This window comes from Phyllostomus discolor, chromosome 6, assembly GCF_004126475.2.
Source record: "Phyllostomus discolor isolate MPI-MPIP mPhyDis1 chromosome 6, mPhyDis1.pri.v3, whole genome shotgun sequence".
Taxonomy (NCBI): Eukaryota; Metazoa; Chordata; class Mammalia; order Chiroptera; family Phyllostomidae; genus Phyllostomus; species Phyllostomus discolor.
Window position 1 is genome coordinate 107,013,301 of NC_040908.2, and position 22,164 is coordinate 107,035,464.

Sequence of the window (22,164 nt, forward strand, 5' to 3'; positions counted from 1 at the left end):
AAAAGTCTCTGTTCTATCTTGAAGCTAGATAAAAGCTAATAAAATATGGAAGTGGTATTTGTCACTGCCAAGCCTAGCCCTTAAAAACTTCCTACACAACCCTCCACTCTCTATTTTCACCACAATCATTTGCTGAATGCATGGGGTCTAGCAGAGGAATCAGAAGCCCTGGAGGATGGTATGTCCTCAAGATGAAAAGAATGTCAATTCCTGAATCATTGCTTAGAGAGTGACCAGCATGGATTTTAGAGAAGTGAAAAATAAACTATTTTTAACTCAATGGATTCATTTTAGAAGATAGTGTTACTAAATATCAATGTTCTTGATAGAATCTTCCATTTTTCACTTATTGTCAGCTCAGACTTCACCCCTGAAATCCAGAATTAAATACTGAATTTCTTAAGTGAGCTCTCCACCTGGAAGTCTATTAGGTTGCTCAAACTTCACATGGTCAAAGAGAAGTCTACTACTCACCTCTATTAGAATTCTACAGCAAAAAAGAATCAATAGGAAACACACACACACACACACACACACACACACATATTCTCTTCTCCTCCCTCCCCATCTATATGTATGATGTGGTACAGAAGTGAGTTATGGAGCCTGTGCTGCAGTCTGTCAAGGCCAGACAGGTCCATAAGGGATTCGGGCAGACGGAAGAAAATTTACGGAGCCATGGGAATTTCTGACATGCCTTTATTCAAGGGTGGGGTGATACAAGCAGTCACACATTACATCAGCAAGGAGTCCCAACACCCTTAAGTACTAAATGCACACAAAGCCAGCAGGATGCCAAGATACTGTATAACACAGCATGATTCTGTGCATGCAAGCCCACTCAAGGTTATGGGAATACTGCTTATCAGGCCCATTCTCAAGGTTGTGGGAAAACTGCTTCTCTCAGTTGCCCAGACATCTGGGTGAGGGAGCCTGACTGACTCCATTTACCCTACAAAGCCCAATAAGTCTCACAACCTGTTGTCTGCAAGCTGCAGAACTAGGGAATCCAGTGACATAATTCAGTCCAAGTCCACAGGCCTGAGAAGGGATAGGTGTGTGGGTGGGGGGCTATCTGGTATAGATCCCCAAGTTCTGAGAACTGTTGCTCCACTATCAGAGGGCAGGAAAAGATGAACATCCCAGCTCAAGGAGAGAAAAGGAATTCACCCTCCCTTAATCTTTTTGTTCTATTACTGTTCCAGTCACGTCGGTGAGGGCAGATCTTTATTCCACCTAGTGAATCCAATGTTAATCTCTTCCTGAGATTACACCTTCATAGACACAAACAGAAATAATGTTTTACCAGCTATCTGGTATGGTAACAGTGAATGACAACAGATGTTAGACCCAAGCCCTTGAGTTTGGCTAAGGATTTGGAGCCAAAATCTCAAATATAAGCTCAAGTTTATTTAGATAGTGTAGGGTAAATGGAGGCACTCTGACTTCCTCACCTAGGTGTCTGGGCAACTAATAGAAGCAGTTTCCCATAGCCTTGGAAATGGGCCTAAGAAGCAGTGTTCTCATAACCTTGATGGGCTTGTATGCACAGCATCTTATTGTATTACACAATATTCTGGCTCCCTGCTGGCTTTGCTTGTATTTAGTATATAAGGGAGTTGGAGTTGGGACTTTGTCCTGGGAGAAAGATAGGGGACAGGTGATATGCAGGGGGACATGCATTTTGCAGCATGCACGGATCCCCCACCTTTGAATAAAGGCATGTCAGACATCCCAATGGCTCTGTGAATGTTCTTCCATCTGCCTGAATCCCATGAACCTGTCTGGCCTTGACTGGTGGCAATACAGATAGTCACAGAAATAGAAGTGAGCCACCTGGGCTGTGTGAACTCAGGAAAAAAGTTTCAGAGGAAAAACAAGGGCCCTTGGAATTTAGGAGAAAGAAAGCAAAGGTATGTGCCTGAAGGAAAAAAGGGGAAAGAGAAAACATGCAGGTCTGAGAAAGGGAGGTGGCACTGGGTCCTTTGTCTTAAGGGGTTTTATCTGTTTTCCAAAGGTAGGAATGTTAGAGAAGGTCCCAGGGGAGGATCTCAATTGAGTATTCATCAGCTTTCCAGGTGTGTCCTTTTAGGGTCAAGATCTGTACTGATTGGTTAGTGCTGGGGCAGGGGTGACTTTGATCCTCACAGCCAGTCATGATGTCTGCCCTGGCAGCTCTCTGCCTGGCCTTGCTGCTTTCCTGGGACCTGGAGCTGAAACACAACAGAGGCCTAGAATGCATCTCTAGTTTGACCAAAACTCTGTCAACAGACCTGAGGCTTTGTTATTGAGATTATTTGATATGAGCCAAAACCCCACCGACTTGAGGGCTTAATGCCTAAAGGAGTGGTCTTGCAAGGGCTTTTTTGGGAGTTATAAAAGGCTATTCTTTCGTCCCCTTATTCTACCTCCTTGGGGATCTACCTCATGGCTAGCGACATACAAGGGGAGGAAAGGTCAGAGAAGGGTCCCAGCTGCATAACCAGTGATATAAAAGGTCAGGGGTCTAAATCACATGACCAACAATATGCTAGGGGAGGAAAGATCACCCTGGGGGCAAGGTCCCATCCTCCAATTCTGTTTTCTCAGTTTTGCTCTTTGCTAAGCACCTGGGAATTTATGTCCTGGTGACCTTCTGTACTTGGCCTGTCATTCCTACTCTGCTCATGTTTGTCTAACTGCCTTCTATATCAGTTACAGATTATGTAGGGCAAAATTATAAGACACCATGCATTAGGGGTTTGAGTTTGTGCTGGGAACTCATTGGTTAGAGGTTAGGTACAGGTAATCAATCATTTCTTCAGGCCCTAAGGACAGTGCTAAGGTCTTTTCTGGCTACAGAAATGTAGCCAAGGGTTTGTTCCATCTTAGGGCTCAGAAACTGAAACATAGGTTAAGTCAAGATGTTACCTTTAGCCAGCCAGAGGTCTGAACCATGTGGCCATTAGTCAGGTGTGGGCTACTGTCTCCTGCTGCTTGGGGGTAGGTAATTATGTGGGAAAAGTCTACGTATCTGAGGGATATCTCTGAGAGACAGAGAGAGATGATTCCTAGAGTTAGAATTAAAAGCTAAATTTAATTACCCTGACTGGTGTGGCTCAGTTCTTTGGGCATCGTCTGGCAAAGTGAAAGGTGGCTGGTTTGATTCCCAATCAGGTCACATGCCTAGGTTTCACATTCTATCCCCAGTTCAGGCACGTAAAAGAAGCAACCAACTGATATTTCTCCCTCACACTGTTTCCTTCCCTCTCTTTCTCCCTTCCTTCCACTCTTTCTAAAAAAATAATAATAAAAATAAATAAAAGCCAAATTTAATCAAAATCAGAAGGGTCTTCAGTTTCAACAACTCAAAGACCTAATTCTTATAAATATTTTCCCTGCCAATGTGAATTTGGAAAGGAAGAGAAAATGTGAAACTTAACTTCCCCTTTTGACCTCAAGTAGAGAGGCCTGGGATAGCGGACTTAAGTAAGAATTCTCACCCTTTGCCGGCTTCTGCCAGATTTCCCAGGGTTTCATCTGTTCTGGAATGAGTAAGGTGTCCCACTGGTCCCATCTTAGTCATGAAAAACTATAAAGAAGACAAAAAATAATTTTTCCTCTACCATTTACAGTAAATGCTTGGATGAGACCTCCTTTTTCTCTAGGACACCTCATAAATGAATAAACTTACCTAGGTTAAAAGTTCTTCACATTGGCCACTGTATTTCAAGATCACCTTTGGTAATGTTAACATGCTTGTTCAGTCTTAACTAAATTTTATTAGTTGGAGGCCTCACATTGGGACCCAGTCCAGTTTACCAGATTACTTTGACCATGAATCTGATAAAGGAACTGAAGAATTAAAGATTTTAGACTCAGTTGATAAGCTTAAGTTATTAATTCTTGTGGAATGCTGTAACTCAAGAGTTAAAGATCTTAGCCTTAAGTCTTACGAATTAGTCTCTTTTAAGATCTTAGACTTAAGAGACTAATGTATGTGGAAGTTGTTATTCCAGGAATTGGAATGCATGACTCCAGGAGATTGACTAGCGATTTAACCTTTGTACCCCAGGGAGTCTGCAAGCCTTGGAGAAGATAACTAAGCCCTCCCGTTATGGGGGAGGTAACACTCATGGTGCAGATAAAGAATTGTTGATCAACAGATAAGTACTAGGAAAATCACCACAGTACTTCTACTCTAAGCTAATTAAGCTTTTTTCAAACCCCTTACCTACCCTTTTATTCATTCAACCTTTTTCCCAAGTACCTTTTGCACACCTTTTCTTCTCCTTATAAAAAGATCAGCTTGAAATGTTAAGATGATTTTTTGCTTATTTCTTTTTTGTTTGTTAAGATGATTTTTGAGTGTATATAACCCACCTTCTCCTTAGATCATCAGAATCTGAATGAAATGCCCAAAAAGATTTAATCCTTGTCTCTACTTTTTGGTTCTGATAGGGATAGGTGGTATGAACACCAGCTTTTCCCGGGTCAAATTCAGTCCGACCACAGACCCAGTATGGTTTCCACATCAGTCCAACTCTGGCCAGTTTCTAGATCCAATCCAGAAAAATAAATGTTCACATAAAGTCTGAAATCTTATAACACAAAAGCTGTGGAGCTAGAATCTGAGAAGTACTCGTCTACACCTTCAGAAGGTAGTGAGAAAGTCATGGGTTCAAGGGGCTCAACAGGCACCTTTGCCTGGTTGCTTTTGCTCCTGGGGGTTGAGGTTGGGGGCAGTCCTTGATTCCCTCTTCTGATACCTGAACTATTAAAAAATTGATTCAAACTGAGCTGCACCAAACTGAAATTGGTTAAGTACACTTCACTGGCAGGAGCATGGGAAGAGGCATTCATAGAGAAAAGGTGGAAAAAAAGTAAGGAAGTTATTGATTGGCTATAGATTAAGGCTATGTGGCTTTTTGTGATGGAGTGTCCTTAGCATTTTGATTTCATAACCTTAAGGAATTTTCAGGCTTAGATTTTGGTTTGCTTATGTAAGTTGCCATGACAGAGCCACCTCATTATAATGGCCTCCTGGTTTAATTTAACATTGCATATCTATCAGTTTGTGATTTAAGTTTTTTTAAAATTTTTTACTTATATTTTATTAATTATGCTATTATGGTTGTCCCAATTTTCCCCCTTCCACCCAGCACCCCACACTACTTCAGGCAATCCCCACACCATTGTTCATGTCCATGGGCCATGTCTATAATTTCTTTGGCTACTCCATTTCCCATACTGTACTTTACATCCCCATGGCTATTCTGTAACTACCTATTTGTTCTCCTTAATCCCCTTACCTCTTCACCCTTTTCCCCATATCCCCCTCCCATCTGGCAACCATCAAAATGCTCTATGTATCCATGATTCCGTCTCTGTTTTCATTGTCTGTTTAGTTTGTTTTTTAGATTCAATTGTTATAGATATGTATTTATTGCCATTTTATGGGTCATAATTTTGATCTTTTTAAAAAAAGATTTTATTTATTTATTTTTAGAGAGGGAAGGGAGGGAGAAAGAGAGAGAGAGAGAAACATCAATCTGCAGTTAGGGTCATGGCCTGCAACCCAGGCATGTACCCTGACTGGGAATCGAACCTGCGACACTTTGGTTTGCAGCCTGCGCTCAATCCACTGAGCTACACCAGCCAGGGTGAGATCTTCTTTTTCTTAAATAAGTCCCTTTAACATTTCATATAATAGGTCATGATGACCTTCTTTAGTGTTTTATTATCTAGAAAGCTGCCGTTTGATTCTAAATGATATCTTTGTTGGGCAGAGCAATCTTGACTGTAGGTCTCTACTTTTCATGACTTTGAATATTTCTTGCCAATCCCATTTAGCCTGAACAATTTCTTTTGAGAAATCAGCTGACAGTTTTATGAGAAATCCCCTGTGTGTAATTAGTTGCTTTTCTCTTGCTGCTTTTAAGATTTTTCTCTTTACCTTTAACCTTTTGCATTTTAATTATCATATGTCTTAGAGTGGGCCACTTTGCATCCATCTTGTTTGGGACTCTCAATGCTTCTTGGACTTGCATATCTATTTCCTTCACCAAATTAGGGAAGTTTTCTTTTATTAATTTTTCAAATAGATTTCCAAATTTTTGCTCCTCCTCTTCTCCTTCTGGCACCCCTATGACATGAATGTTGGAATGTTTGAAGTTGTCCCAGAGGGCCCTTACAGTATCCTTATTTTTTTGGACTCTTTTTTCTTCTTGTTCTGGTAGGATGTTTTTTACTTCCTTATGTTCCAAATCATTGATTTAATCTCAGCTTCATCTACTCTACTGTTGTTTCCCTATAAATTGTTCTTTATTTCAAATAGTGTATCCTTCGTTTCTGAATGGAACTTTTTATATTGTTAAATTTCTCATTAAGTTCCTAGAGCATTGCTATAACCAGTGATTTGAATTCTGCATAACAGACTGCTTATCTCCATTTTGTTTAGTTCTTTTTCTGGAATTTTGATCTGTTCTTTCATTTGGACCATGTTTCTATATCTCCTCATTTTGGCAGCTTCCTTGTGTTTGTTTCTATGTATTAGGTAGAGCTGCTTTGACTCCATGTCTTGGTAGTGTGGCCTAATATAGTAGGCATCCTGTAGGGTCCAGTGGCACAGCCTCCCCTATCACTCAACATGGGTACTCAAGGTGTACCCTTCGGGTTAAGTACATGCTCCTTTTGTTGTGGAGCCTGATTTCTGTTGTAAAATCAATAGGAGGGATTTATCCAGGCCAGTCAGCTGCAAGGACAGGCAGTGACCACTCACCACCAACCTCCATCCTCTGTGCAGGATCAGCTATGCATGGGCAAGGTGGTGGTGCTCTGACATGGTCTGTAGCATCCACTCCGTTCTCAGATGCTGGGGTTTCTTGGATGGTGCAGGCCAAAGTCAGCCCCCACCTGTTTCTACTCAGGGCCACCCTGCCTAAGCTATAAAGCAATCTCAGGTGTCTACTTGTGCTGGGCTTAGAAATTCCCAGGTAAAGCCAAGCTGTGAATCTAGGTGTGCTGTTGCTAATGCCAGGCCTAGAACCACTTAGCAAGAGGTTTGGGACATGGAGGTCACTAAGTCTGGCTTTTGCTTGTTTGATGGGACATAAGAAATTATGAAGTATGGGCCAAGACCAGCCATTCATATAGAAAAGCAGCTTGGGTGGGCCAGTAAGTTGGATGGGATGGAGTCTCTATAGATATCCAGAGAGGGGCAAACAGTGTTAGCCAGGTTGATGGAGTCTCAGATATGGCACCAGCCTGCCAGGTCTGTGGCTCTGTTGGGGGAGGGTTCAGAAAAGGACAATGGCCTCTGCTCATCTTTTTCTCTAGGACAAAGCTTTCCTCCAGCTCTCACCTTGATGCTGGGTACTTTAGGGTCTTTCTGTATGTCACTTGTGCCTTTTAAGCTGCTACTGTTGTGTTGGAGGTCATAGTGAGTCTCAGTAAGTCCTTGTGCGAGTTGTTTAAGAGGAACTGATGGGACTCCAGAAGTTTCTGTTACCAACTCAATGCCTGCTGGTTTTTTCAGCTAGAAGTTGTGAGGACTTACCTTCCTGGCACTAGAACCCTGTGCTGGGGTCCTGGTATGGGGTTGGATTCTTTGCTCCTGAGCTATCCCTCCTGACTTTTTATCCACCACACTTGGTTGTGGGACTAGCCTGTTTTATGACTCTGCCCCTCTTAATAGTCTTGATGGACATGTTTTTTTAATTCCATATTTGTGAGACTTCCATTCAACTTGATTTATGATGGTTCTGTGTTGGGAACCGCCCTGCCTGGTATCAGAAGCTGTAACCCACACCTAGGCTAAGGTTAAGGGAACACCCTTGGAACTGTAAGCCAGCAAGGAGACAAAAGCTTATCTCCCTGGCAGGAGTGCTGCTTCTGCTGCTTCATTCATAACTGAACCCCAAAGCTTGGTCGGTTAGCCAAAGACAGGTAAGATTCCCCAAGGGGGGAATTACTTAAGACAGGCACGATCACGTGAGAGGCCCCCAAGAGAAGGACTTTGAGGGCTACAGCAAAAGGGGGTGATGGACCCTCACTCCTTGGCTTCGACATTGCCTGAGTTCTCATCATCTGGGAGAAAATCTCCTTATCTCTTGGTTGCCTTAGTTCCCTTGCTCCACCTAAGCCTGAAACAATGACAGGGTGGTGCAGCTCTGTGCTGAAAAGGGCGGATTTCCCGGGTGATCAGGCCTAAGAAAGAACATGTAAATTACTGTGAAACCTTCTTTGTTTAGAATGTTCTCAGTTGAATGAGAAGGGTCCAAGGAGTAAGTTAGTTTGTTCCTCAAAGTCTTACAGCTCTTTGACCCTGACTCAAAATAGACGGGCAGAGTTCCTTGTTATCTATTGTTCCTTACTTCCTCGTAATGAGTAATGTACTTTACCTGAATTATTATGCAAAACAAGCCCAATAAAAGCAGGTTTGGACGGTAAATCAGCACACTCCCCACTAGAGTGGGTGGCCATTCCATCCCTACTTCCCCACAGAAACTAGTCTGTCTCTGTGCATGTTTTTTCTTGAGTTTTGTTGAGCCATCCACAGCGTTCTGTGATCACTGCTGGCCGGTGACCCATGCATCAGCTCTGAGTGATGGTATTTCTATATTTTAGTTAAAATTTTGATGTTGTTATGTGAGAAGGTGAATCATGTTTACCTATGCCACCATCTTGACCTGATCTAGACTGATTTTAGGTTTTATTTGAAGTCCAATGGGCATTTCAAAAGGGTTATTTGCCAAAGATATTACCCATGCAAGGTATTTATTTAGATTTACAACTATTTTTTTGTTGTTGTAGGTGTTTATTTAGCAATGATTTTTTAACTTAGAAAAGGTTGTGAGCGATTTCACGTTTTTATGATTTATATTGGGATTTTCAATGCCCTCCTACACTAGAATACTTTATTTTCTTCAGAAATATCTATTTTGTAATTGTGTCTATTTCTACACAATCAAGAGAATTTGGTTAAGAAATTCCTGATGAGTTTCCAACTTTTCGTCTTCCAAGAACTGAACTAAAACAAGGTGATTTTTGAGCCACTGGCCAATAATATGTAAATAACATCTTTGTGTAGTATAATGTTACTAGCTAGGACAGGTTAGTGGGAGAAAGACCACTTTACCCTTCAGAAATAGCAGGAAAATCGCACTGTTCCTTAGGATTGCCCTGTCTGCCTGTGACTCTGACACAAGCATATGGAGTGATATTGATGTGGGCTTCGTAGTGAAGTTCATTTTTACTTGCCCTTTCTGGTGAGAGATTTAATCTGTTCTGTTCCATTTCTTCCCCTTCACAGCAGGTAATCCAAAGGAGAGAAAAATTATGGGGGAAGGATGACAAAAACCTCAAAGTGAGGGTTTCAAGATGTGACATTCTCTATAAAGTCTGAAAAACCATGCCAACATGTCACATTTGGAGTTAAATTTGGATTAGAATTTTTTCTATGTGTCTTTTAGTTCCAGTTTTCAAGTTACTTTTTAAAATGTTTTTAGTACAAATTAGGTAGAAAAACTTCAACTTTGTTCTAGCCTAACTGACAGAATAAGGAATGTTTCCATATCTCAGACCTAAATAAATAGGGAAGAGCTATACCTGGGGATCAAGCCAGTGAAAAGTATCCTTTTTGGAAAGCCCAGTAAGAAGGAAGTTGCTATGAAGTATATGAATTGGAAGACAGGAGTTTCTCTGTAAAATAAACTTTACCTTTCTGCCTATGAACAAAACAACAGGTCTTGAGATATTGTTCTAAGAAATTCCTTACCACTGCTAATCAAAAGGGAACAGATTTAGTCTCTCTCTACAAGGACAAAATGATAGCTGCAACATAGTTCAGTTTCCGGAAGACAATGGGTCCCTGCTATGGATTGCCAAGATACCCTTTCATAGTTTGGCCCCTGCTAAGAGTGCTCATTCCTTTTTCTTTTGTACTCTTCTTCCTATTTCTTGGGAAAGCTGCCCAGTCCCATCTGTGTTTCTTTCTGGTTATTTGGCACTTACTATCTTCTTATTATCATGTATTTCTCACATATTATTCTGCTGGATTTTGCAGTTTAATGAAAAGTACACTAGATCAGGAGTCTCCTGTGTCTGGGACTTTGATAAATAGTTTACATGGACTGTTGAAAATAAATGAAATATTAAATAAGCAACAAACTATGAGGGTAGATTTGTATAATAAAATTTATTTGGAATAAAATATAATATAAATTTTCTGTGGTGTACATGTGTGAGGGTCCAGAAACAGCCAGCTGAAGATGTGCCCCAGTGGTATGCAGCTTGTTTTAAGCTAAAGGCAATTTCCACTGCAGGCTCAAGAAAAACTTTGGCCTACCTTACCCCTTTAGACTACCTAGAAGAATTTGAATTAGAGGCCTTACCCATAAAATAGTATGAGAGATAACTGTTATCTTGTCTATAGGGCAGAGTATACTTCTTTGTACTAAAGATGTGTCCTTATCATCCTGTAATGGCCCTATGAAGTTCTCAAGGTACATACCTCATCCCTAGCTCCTAAGGCCTCGCATATCTCAATCCCCCATTCTATTTCTGAACCTCTTGTGCATGTGGGGTCTCTGACTCTCCATAAATGCAGAATTCCCATACATATGTATGTATTAAACCAGGTTATTTTTCTCTTGCTAATCTGTCTCGTGTCTATTTAATTATTAGGCCAGCCAGAAGAAACTCGAAGGTAGAGAAATGTTTGTTCCTTCCCCCTACATACCATCATTAATGTGATTTGTGTTCAGGCATAAGTAGAGAGTATTCCAGACAAATATAATTTTTATAGTCAAGCTCAGTAACCCAGTTGAAGTCTGCTATGTATTATTATTAATAGTAGTAGTAGTATTTTGTTAAGTCTAAGCAGCCAGATGTTTTACTTCCACTGAAAAGTAGCACCCACAGCCTGGACATTATAAGACCAGTATGTTTACTATTGTAGATATATAACACTGCTGAGTTATATACTTCATTCAAAAGCCCTGGGGGAACATGGTGTTATGAATCCAAGATTTTTAAAAGGGTAGGTTAGTTTTCTCATTTTTTAAGCTTCTATTTAATCTCCCTTCTGCTGAAAAGAATTGAGGTCATAAACATTTCTTTACATGAAAATGGAGTAAGTTATTGACAGAAAGATCCCTTTCAGCACTCTGTCATCCTAGATAAAATTTATCACTCGATTAAAACGCTGCACACAGGAAAATATTGGGATTAATAAGTGGAAGAGATGTTTGTGATAAATCATAGTTTAATAGATAGGACACTGTTGTTATTATTTTCATTGCGTACTTGTGGTTTGTACATTCTGGGTACTGGGTTTTTGACATTAAGAGTGGTCACAGCCCAACTATGGAGCTTTGTAATACCAATAGGGACTTTGAAACACAAAGATTTTTCAAAATTACTTAATATATTTCTTTCTTTTAAAGAAAAAAGTTCTGTACTTCTTAACACCATTAATTTAAATGTCATTAGTAGCAAGATATTACCAATGATAAATGACAGGGTTCTGTCAGAGCCAGACTGCAGTTCCTCTTGAGACATGAGTGGTACTCAGTGTGGACTGCATACTCTGGAGTTGCTCGCCTTTGGGCTGTCCTGTTTAAATATTTAATCTTATTTTAGTAATCCTTTGATCAATAGTGGCTACAATACTCATCTTTACTCTGGTTTGGTTGAATTATTCTTTATTGTTTGGCCTAAATTCTGCAAATCCTCTTCTATTGACCTTCATAGTCTGTTCTTTCACCATGCCCTTCTTCATTCAGCTGCTTCTTTGTACTGAAAAGAAATTACCATGCATATTTACATCCATAATTTTCAAAATTCACCATACTTACTCTGGCATGTACATGCAGTGTACCTCACCCTTCCCCATCTCTCTCTTTCTTCCTGTGTGTGGTGACCACTGTTCTGCTGCACTGTTTAAAATTTAGTTCTCTTGGAGCATTTGAGAACTTGCTTCCTGGCATGTCCTCGGTTTGGCTCAAGTAAACTCTTATAAAAATTTTAAAAATTCATAAATAAAGTAAAATTCAGTTCTCTTCAAAGAATGAGTATATTATACATGGAGATCTCAAATAAAAAAGTTACTCCCATTGGACAGAATATGGATGACCTGGCACTTCTGATATAACTGCATTTAATATCTTCCTTTGAATTATTTTAGAATTATTATTGGTTAATTATTTTATGCTTCATCTCATGTTAGGGAAGCATGCTAATGTAACACATTTTCCCTTTATCCTTATACATTTTTCATTCTGTTGTGCTTTGTGAATCTTTTGTAAGTCACCTCAAATCTTTTATTAAATTTGGACTGAGTTTGGAAATGTGTCACTTCTATGCTTCTATGTACCTATTATATATTGAATTTTCCCCCCTAAATTTATATTGAAGTCCTTACCCCTAGTTCTTCAGAATGTGACCTTATTTGGAAAGAGGGTCTTTACAGATGAAATCAAGTTAAAACAAGGTCATTAGAGTCAGCCCTAATTCAGTATGACTGGTGTCCTTATAAAAGCAGAACTTTGGACATAGACATTTATGGAGGGAGAATGCCATGTGGAGAAGAACACAAAGATCAGGGTGATGCTTTTACATGCCAGGGAATGTCAATGATTGCCAACAGACCACCAGAAGGTAGAGTAGGGGCCTGGAACAAATTCTTCTCCCAGATCCTCAGAAGGAGCCAACTTTGCCAACACCTTGATTTTGGACTTCTAGCCTCCAGAACTGCCAGACAATAAATTTCTGTTTTTTCCTGGCTGGCGTAGCTCAGTGGATTGAGCATGGGCTGGGAACCAAAGTGTCCCAGGTTCGATTCCCAGCCAGGGTACATTCCTGGGTTGCAGGCCATAACACCCAGCAACCGCACATTGATGTTTCTCTCCCTCTCTCTCTCTCTCTCTCTCTCTCTCTCTCTCTCTCTCCCCCTCCCCCCCTCCCTCCCTTCCCTCTCTAAAAAAAAAAAAAAAAATTTCTGTTTTTTAGCCACCCAATTGTGATATTTTGTTATAGCAGTCCTAGGAAAATAATACAGTGCTCCTATCAAAACAATTATCTCATTAACTGCAGACTTTTTCTTTGGCATTTCTGTTCCATACTGGAGTATATGTGCAGAAAAGTAACCTTGCCTGCCACATACTTTTCTCTGTGGTAGTTTTGCAAAGGATACAAAATGTAAGACACAACCTAAAATTTATTTGTCCATTATTTGTTGAGTGATTGATATAATTATGCAAGAGTTATTCAATAAGGATATATATAGGTCACACAGTGAACACAAGAGATAATTGTCCCTACTCATAGAGTAAATAGTCTCAGAGATGACAGTAGGATAGAGCATTAAGAACAAACACAAAGAGAAGAGTGTTGTATATTATGATAAATAGATTGAAGGAAAAGAAGACAAGCAATATTTTATAACAGTAATTTTTTACATACAAATATGTGATGATTACCACTAGGAAAGAAATAACTGTTTATAAAGAAGGTTGCACTGATAATCTTGGCCATGGGATGGTCTGGGAAAGCTTTCAAGTGAAGGAATTTGAGCTCAGCTTTCAAAAAATGGTTGATTTTGATAGAGGGTAGGGGGAGAGCCCATTTACACTTATCATGATGGGAAGGAACAAGAACCTCTGGGTCACTTGTTCATTTCTCTGAAGCATAAGACAAATAGAATAAGTAGATAGCATGACAATGGTAGTTGTTGTTGTTATTACTATTATTTAGTTCTAGGGACTAGAATAAAGATTTACATTATCTAATTTATCTTCACATTTTTTGAGGTTGCCTGTAGTTGTTCTAGTTTACAGATGAAGGTGTTGAAGTTTGCTCAACCATTGCTTTGGACTTATGTAATTCTACCATACTGCATATCACTAAGACTTATTTATAGGTATAACTGTGACTTGAAATGAGATCTCTGACTCCAAGCTCTGGTTTTGAAAGAGTAGTGGTCCACAAAATGCATAGTTAGAAGATAGGTTGCAGCAAATTTTAGAACACTTTGTATTCCTAGTTAAAAATTGTAAAGCTTACTTATGGTAAACAAAGGGAGAAATAAAACTTCTACAGAGTAGTAACATAACCTGAAATTTGAAGCAGAAAGAAATTGAGGGAAGTAGGATCCCTTACCCCTCACTGAAGGGAAGATCCAGATGACAAATATAGGCTTTGTGTGTACAAGAAGCACCTGAGGTGCCTCTTAAAATTTTTTTTCCAGGCACCACACCAGGAGATTGCTAATGTGAGGGGCCTTGAAACAATATTCTGCTCTTGCCTAGCTAAAGGATTAGGGAGGCTGTGTGAATAAAACTGCCTCTTCACAGCAAGCTTTTGGCTAGTAGGGACCAGAATTTATTCATCTTTTCATTCTCTGTACCCCTAGGACCCGAGATCTTACTCATAATAAGCATGCGATTGAATTGAACTGTCAGAATGAAAGACTCTTGACAAAGAAGAATCATTAGGGCTGTGTGAATTGAAAAGGAGAACAAATTCAAAAAACACAATTTGTAAGTCTGGGAGAAAGAACAAGTGGGGTACAGGAACGGTGATACGTGAGCAACAACAACAAAAAAAGAAAATAAAATTCCTACCAATTACATCTGAGTGATCAGCTGCTTAGGGTGCATGATTAAGTTCTTAGCAAGTCTTATTGGTATTAATAGTTTTCCTCTACAGACTCTTAAAGTAAGTACTTTGAAGAGACTTAAAGCACCACCATCAGGAGACAATATAAAGCACCACTTGATCAGAGTCTCCCACTCTGGAAACAAGCAGGCACCATTCTTTCTGCTGAATGCCATAGAGAGGAGGCAGAGAATAGCTTTTTCCATTGAAATAGCAGGAAGTTTCATGTAGGGAAGCACAGTATGGCTTTCTGAGCTGGAAATTGGACAGAACGCAGGGATGTGACAGATCTCTAAAACATGCTGGATGCCAATAGATGTGAATGAGGTGAAACTTATTAAAATAAATGGCAGGGTCAAATAATGCTGGAGTCTTTATTTAAGCCCTTGTTAATTGACCTGAAAATAGTAAGCATTCCAATAAATATCTGTTGAAAGACAAATAGCAGTTACAAACTTAAGAAATATGTGCTCTCAAGTGGTTGCTTATTTGTTTCTTATACCTCTTGTCACTGGACCTAGATGTACAGAGATTGTCCTAATTTCTCCTACTTGATAATGCAGATCATTTTTACTCTGTTCTTCTTAAAAATTTTCCAGTTTGATTATCATGCCATAAGATTATATTACTTATTAATTTTTCTATTGCTTTAAGATTTTATCTCATGTCATAAACCTTGGTAAATGTCCATGGATTAAAATTCCCAAACCCTGATCTCTTTTTCAAAGAACTTTCATGCTCCTTCAACTACCCACATCTTGGCTGTACCCTAGAATAATCAGATCACTCCTCTGTCCTGCTACCACATCAACTAACTGGTCTTCTCTGTACATGTGTTATCTCTTCCTTTGTGTTACCATGAATGAAATGTCCATGAACCTAACTGGTAACTTTTGTGTGCATGGTCTTATTCTTTTTCACATTTGCAATTGGATTCTCTTCCTTAAGTAATATTTTTCTCAACTGGATTATTCCCATTGTCATGTAAACATACCGTAACATCTTCTTGTTAAAAACAATCCCCTTCTTTAAAATAACCTCCAACTATCACCTAATTTCTCTGCTTCTCTATACATCAAAATTCCTTGAAAGAGGTTTCTTATATTCACTCTGTTCCTTTTCTTTCCTCCCATCCTCACTTGAATTTACTCCAAAAGTCTCCACCCACACACACAAAGGAAAAAAAAAGAGAAGTATCTCTTTTTCCAATTGCCCATGACTTCCATAGTGCTAATTTAAATGATAAAATCTCAATCTTTTGCCCATCAGTAAATGAATGGATCAAAAAACTATGGTACATTTACACAATGGAATTCTATGCAGCAGAAAGAAAGAAGGAGCTCCTACCCTTTGCAACAGCGTGGATGGAGCTGGAAAACATTATGCTTAGCGAAACAAGCCAGGCAGTGAAAGACAAATACCATATGATCTCACCTTTAACAGGAACCTAAATAACAAAACAAAGACGCAAGCAAAATATAACCAAAGACACTGAAATAGAGGACAGGCTCACGGTGACGGGAGGGGAGAGAAGAGGGAATTTAAGGGGTCAGTGGGAAGGGCTCACAGGAACAAACTTAAAGGGCACATGGTCATAAACTAAGGGGAGGGTGGTAATGGGAGGGAAGTGGGGAGGCTGGGAGGGGGGAAAGGATTGGGATTAAAAAGGAGAAAACTGTATTTGAATAATGATTAAAATATAATTAAAAAAAGTAGAAAATACAAAGAAGCAGCCAAAATGGGAAGACAAATGGATCCCAAATGAAAGAACAAGAGAATTGTCCAGAAAAATGAGGCAAAATGGAAGTAAGCAATTTATCAGATACAGAGTTTAGAGAAGTGATTATAAGAATGCTCAACAGCATTAAAAATACATAGAAACCATAAAAAAGGATCAGTCAGAAACAAAGAATGCAATATCTGAGATAAATAATACAATGGAAGGAATAAGCAGAAAGGAAACCCTTTGGCCCTGTTGGTGGGAATACAGATTGGTGCAGCCACTGTAGAAAGCAGTGTGGAGATACCTCAAAAGATTAAACATGGATATGCTTTTTGACCTAGCAATTATATTTCTGGGAATATACCCAAAGGAATGCAAAGCATTAATTCAAAAGAACATAAGTATCCCTATGTTCACTGCAGTGTTATTTACAATTGCCAAGATATGGAAGCAGCCCAACTGCCTATCAATAGGTGAGTGGAAAAAACAACTATGGAAACACCATTTACACAATGGCATTCTACTTGGCCTTGAAAAAGAAGAAAATTTTGCAACAGTATGGATAGACCTGGAGAACATTACGCTAAGTGAAATAAGCCATTCAGAGAAAGACAAATACCATATGATTTTATTCATATATGGGATCTAAGAAACAAAGTGAACTAATGAGTAAGACAGACTCACAGATGGAGAAGAGATGACAGCTAGTGGGGCAGGGGAGGCTAAGGGGTGAAGGGGTTCAGCAAATAGGAAAAAGTACTCATGGACATGGACAACAGGTGATTCCTGGGGGAGGGGTGTATAAATAAACTAAATGGTAATTAAAAAATACAATAAAGATTATATTAAAAAAATAATAAAATAAAATAAAATCTCAATCTTTTAAAAAATATTTTTATTTGTCAAGTATAGTTGACATTCAATATTATTTTATATTAGTTTTAGGTTTAAAATATAGTGGTTAGACATTTATATAATTTACCAAATGATTTCACCAATAAGTGTAGGACCCACCTGACATCATACATAGTTATTACAATATTATTGACTATATTCCCTATGCTGTACTTTACATCCCCATTACCATTTTGTAACTACTAATTTGTATTGCATAGTACCTTATCCTTTTTTACCCAACCCCTAAGCCCCCTCTCATTTGGCAACCATTAGTTGGTTCTCTGCATCTATGAGTCTATTTCTGTTTTGTTTCCTTGTTTATTTTGTTCTTTAGATTCCATATATACCATATTTTGCCATGTATAATGTACACAATTTTGGCCCAAATTTTCAGGAAAAAAATCTTTCATTTTAATTTTTTAATTAATTAGTTTATTTATTTACATTTAGATACCTGTTTTTTGTATTATAAAGGAGTTTCACTGTTTTTGAACATATTGTGGTACATACAAGAAACTTTATGTAACAAATAATTACAAAGCACAAGAGCAGATACAAGGTATTTCAGGTACTACCCATGTATAATGCACGTATTTATTTTTTGCTCAAAAATCTGGGCAAGAAAGTGTACATTACACACAGCAGAATTCAGGTAAGAGAAATAACATGGTATTTGTCCTCTGACTTATTTCACTGAAAATGATACCCTCTAGGTCCATCCATGTTGTCACAAATGGTAAGATTTCATTCTTTTTTTTTTCTGAGTAATATTCCATTTCATTGTACATATATATGTGACCTCTTCTTTATTCATCATCTAGTGTTAGGCACTTAAGTTGCTTCCATATCTTGGCTATTCTAAATAGTGCTACAATGAACACTGGAGTACAGATATCTTTTTTGAATTATTATTTTTTTATTTCTTTGGATAAATAATCAGAAGTGGAATTTCTAGTTCATAAGGTAGTTCTATTTTTTTTTTTTTTTAGGAAATCCCATAGTGATTTCATAGCGGCTGCACCAATTTGCAATCTCACCAACAATACATGAGGGTTCTCTTTTCTCCACATCTTTGCCAACACCTGTTGTTTATTGATTTATTGATGATAGCCATTCTGACAAGTGTAAGGTAATATTTTATTGTGATTGTAATTTGCATTTTTCTGGTGATTAGTAGCAATAATGTTGAGCATCCTTTTATGTCTATGGGCTATCTGTATGTCTTCTTTAGAGAAATGTCTATTCAAACCCTCCACCTACTTTATAAACTCGGTTGTTTGTTTTTTAGTGTTAAATTGTATGAGTGTTTAGTGGTTATAGATTTTGGATATTAATTTCTTATCAGGTTTATCATTGGCAAATATCTTCTCCCAGTCAGAAGGTTATCTTTGCTCATTCATTGAGGGAAAGTTTTCTTTGCTATGTGAAAACTTTAGAGTTCGAGGTAGTCCCATTTGTTTATTTTGTTGTTGTTCCTCTTGTCCTAGGAGATATATAAGAAAAATATATTACTAAGAGGAGTGTCAGAGAGTTTACTGCCTGTGTTTTCTTACATTTAAGTCCTTTAACCATTCTGAGTTTATTCTTGTATATGGTGTAACAAGGCAGTCTAGTTTCATTGTTTTTTTTTTTTTTTAAATATATCTGTTGAGGTTTTCCAAGACCTCAAGATTTAATTAAAGACTGTCTTTACCCCTTTAATATTCTTGCCTCCTTTGTGATAGAATAATTGATCATGTAAGTGTGGTTTATTTCTGGGCTCTCTATTCTCTTAGTTGATGTGTGTGTCTATTATTCCAGTACCATGCTCTTTTGATTACTATAGACTTGTACTATAGTTTAATATCAGGTAGCATGATACCTCCCTCTTCAGTTTTATTTCTCAAGATTGCTGTAGTTATTCAGGGTCTTTTGTGGTTCCATATACTTTTTAGAATTATTTGTTCCAGTTCTGTGAAAAATACCATTGGTATTTTGATTGAGACTGTGTTAAATCTATAGATAGCTTTGAGTAGTATGAATGTTTTTACAATGATAGTTCTTCCTATCCATGAACATGATCTATGCTTCCATTTATTTATATCTTCTTCACTTTCTTCAATGTCTTATAATTTTTTAAATACCAGTCTTTTACCTGTCAGGTTACATTTATTCCTAGGTATGTACATATATGCATGTAGATAGGTAGGTATTTAATTTATGTTGGATTTGGTGAAAGTGACAATTAGGTTCACCAAATCACTCCTTTTATTTGAATAAAAAAATATTTTTTAAAACTTTCTTTCAAATGTTTGATTACGACAAGTCAGAAACAAGAATGAGAATCATATTTGTTACCATGTTACTATATTGGAAGTCCTGGTGCATCTTAAGATCAATTGTGCTTGGTTCCAAAGGGAACAAAGGTATGACATTGTTTTGGTGTCAGCACAGATTGAGCCATTGGCAGATGGCCTTAGTAGCTGAGACTGAAGAAGATCCAGCCAAATACTTGGAGACTTGAGGACTGAGCAAAATCTCACTGATAGTTGTGTGGGCTGGAAAATCATCTCTTCACAGGCATTGACAAGTATCTAAATATTGTTTGCACCAAACTGGTCACCAGCCTCCATGGTGACAATGGTATGAGATAAAAAGAGCCTAAATAGTGCATTGTTTGAATGGAGGTCTTGAGCTGCATCTCAGGGCAATGATTTGAGTACATAAAAGCATCTACCAGGATATGTTAAAAATGGAGCAGCAGTTCTGGGGCCCAGGTGGCACATGTAAGAAGGTTTCAGCGTTGCAGTTTGGTAAATCTTGCAATAAGACACCCAACTTTACACTTTCTAGAGCCCACTAGACCAAAAACACTGGCCATATAAAGGCCAACAGAGAGTACAACCAGAGGACTATTGCTGAAAGCTAAATACCACAGCTGACTGAGGCACCTGAAAGCTAAATAGTTACTATCAGCTCAAGAGCAACACCAGCCCAAGCTAGCACTCTGAAATATCTGGTTCACCTGAATTCCAACTACTAGACTAAGCATCATGGATTTTAAAAATCCTTCTAGTAATTTTAATGCAGTTAAAACTATTTTGTCTATTTTAAATTATAACTCATTTGAAAATAGGTTACTGTCAAATAGTAATACTGTTTAATACCAAATATTAATTCCATTGTGTTTTTTTTAAATCAAATCCTCAGGTCACATCCCCTCCAATTCCCAGGATATCTCATTTAGTAAGTCCCTAATAAAGCTCAAGAATCTACATTTTTTTCTAAATGTCTGAAATGGTTCTTTTCTAAAGTATATTTTCTTGAGTATGCTATTAAATTTGTTGCATTTTTTTCTTCCCTTTGTCCTCCTCCACCCTGCACCCCCTTTCCCAGCAGCATCCCCTCCACCCTTTGTTCATGCCCATGGGTTATACATGTAAGTTCTCTGGCTTCTACTTTTTTTGTACTATTCTTAACCTCCCCCTATCTATTTTGTACCTACAATTTATGCTTTTTATTCCCTGTACATTTTCCCCTATTCCCCCCCTTACCCCTCCCCATTGATAACCCTTCATGTGATGTCCATTTCTGTGATTCTATTCATGTTCTAGTTGTTTGCTTAGTTTGTTTTTGTTTTTTAGGTTCAGTTGTTCATAGTTGTGAGTTTTTTTGTCATTTTACTGTTTATAATTTTGATTTTTCTTCTTTTTCTAAGATAAATTCCTTTAAAATTTCATATAATAAGGGCTTAGTTATGATAAACTTCTTTAACTTGACCTTACCCGGGAAACACTTGATCTGCCCTTCCATTCTAAATGATAGCTTTGCTGGATAGAGTAATCTTGGATGTAAGTCCTTGCCTTTCATGACTTTGAATACTTCTTTCCAGCACCTTCTTGCTTGCAAGTTTTCTTTGGAGAAATCAGCTAGTAGTCTTTTGGGCACTCCTTTGTAAGTAACTCTCTTCTTTTCTCTTGCTGCTTTTAAGATTATCTACTTATCTTTCATCTTGGGTAATGTAATTATGATGTGCCTTGGTGTGTTCCTTCTTGTGTCCAACTTCTTTGGGACACTCTGTGCTTCCTGGACTTCCTGGAAGTCTATTTCCTTTGCCAGATTGGGGATGTTTTCCTTCATTATTTGTTCAAGTCAGTTTTCAATTTCTTGCTCTTCCTCTTCTCCTTTTGGCACCCCTATGATTTGGATATTGGAATGTTTAAAGTTGTCCCAGAGGTTCCTACGCCTCTCCTCATTTTTTTGAATTTGTGTTTCTTCATTATGTTCTGGTTGAATGTTTATTTCTTTCTTTTGCTCCAAAACATTGAGTTGAGTCCCAGTTTTCTTCCCTTCACTGTTGGTTCTCTGTATATTTTTATTTATTTCACTTTGCATAGCCTTCACTTCTTCCTCTGTTTTGCATTTGTATTCAATCATTTTTGTAAGCATCTTGATTACCAGTATTTTGAACTCTGCATCAGATAGGTTGGCTATCTCCTCATTGCTTGGTTCTTTTTCTGGAGTTTTGATCTGTTCTTTCATTCAGGCCATATTTCTTTGTTTAGGTGCTCTTGTTATGTTTAAAAAACAGAGCTTTAGGTATTCGCCAGGGTGGGTAACCCACATAGCTGCATTGTGGTGCTGTCTGTGGGGTAAAGGTCAGAGAGGGAACAAAGCCACATGCTTGGCTCTCATCCAGCTTTCAGTCACCTCCCCCATTACCAACAAGCAAATTGGACCCTTTTGGTGCTGATTCCTGGGTGGGTGGGCATGTGTGTGTTCTAGGTCCTGTGGGTCTCTCCCATGAACTCTCCTGTGAAGCTGGGAGTTTCTCTTGCCACCACAACCCCCCACTGGTTTTTACAGCTAGAGGTTTTGAGGCTTTAGTTTGCCATGCTGGAACCCTGAGTTGTGTGGTCTGTCTTGCT

At 38.4% G+C, this 22,164-nt stretch overlaps 1 long non-coding RNA gene across 1 annotated transcript; it reads left to right on the top strand.

Annotated features, from left to right (window-relative positions):
• Nucleotides 1-7,274, top strand: LOC118500989. The gene is made up of 3 exons (XR_004903561.1): nucleotides 1-10; nucleotides 2,893-2,897; nucleotides 7,140-7,274. It is a non-coding gene; the product is annotated as an uncharacterized LOC118500989 (long non-coding RNA).
• The last annotated feature ends 14,890 nt before the right edge of the window (nucleotides 7,275-22,164 follow it).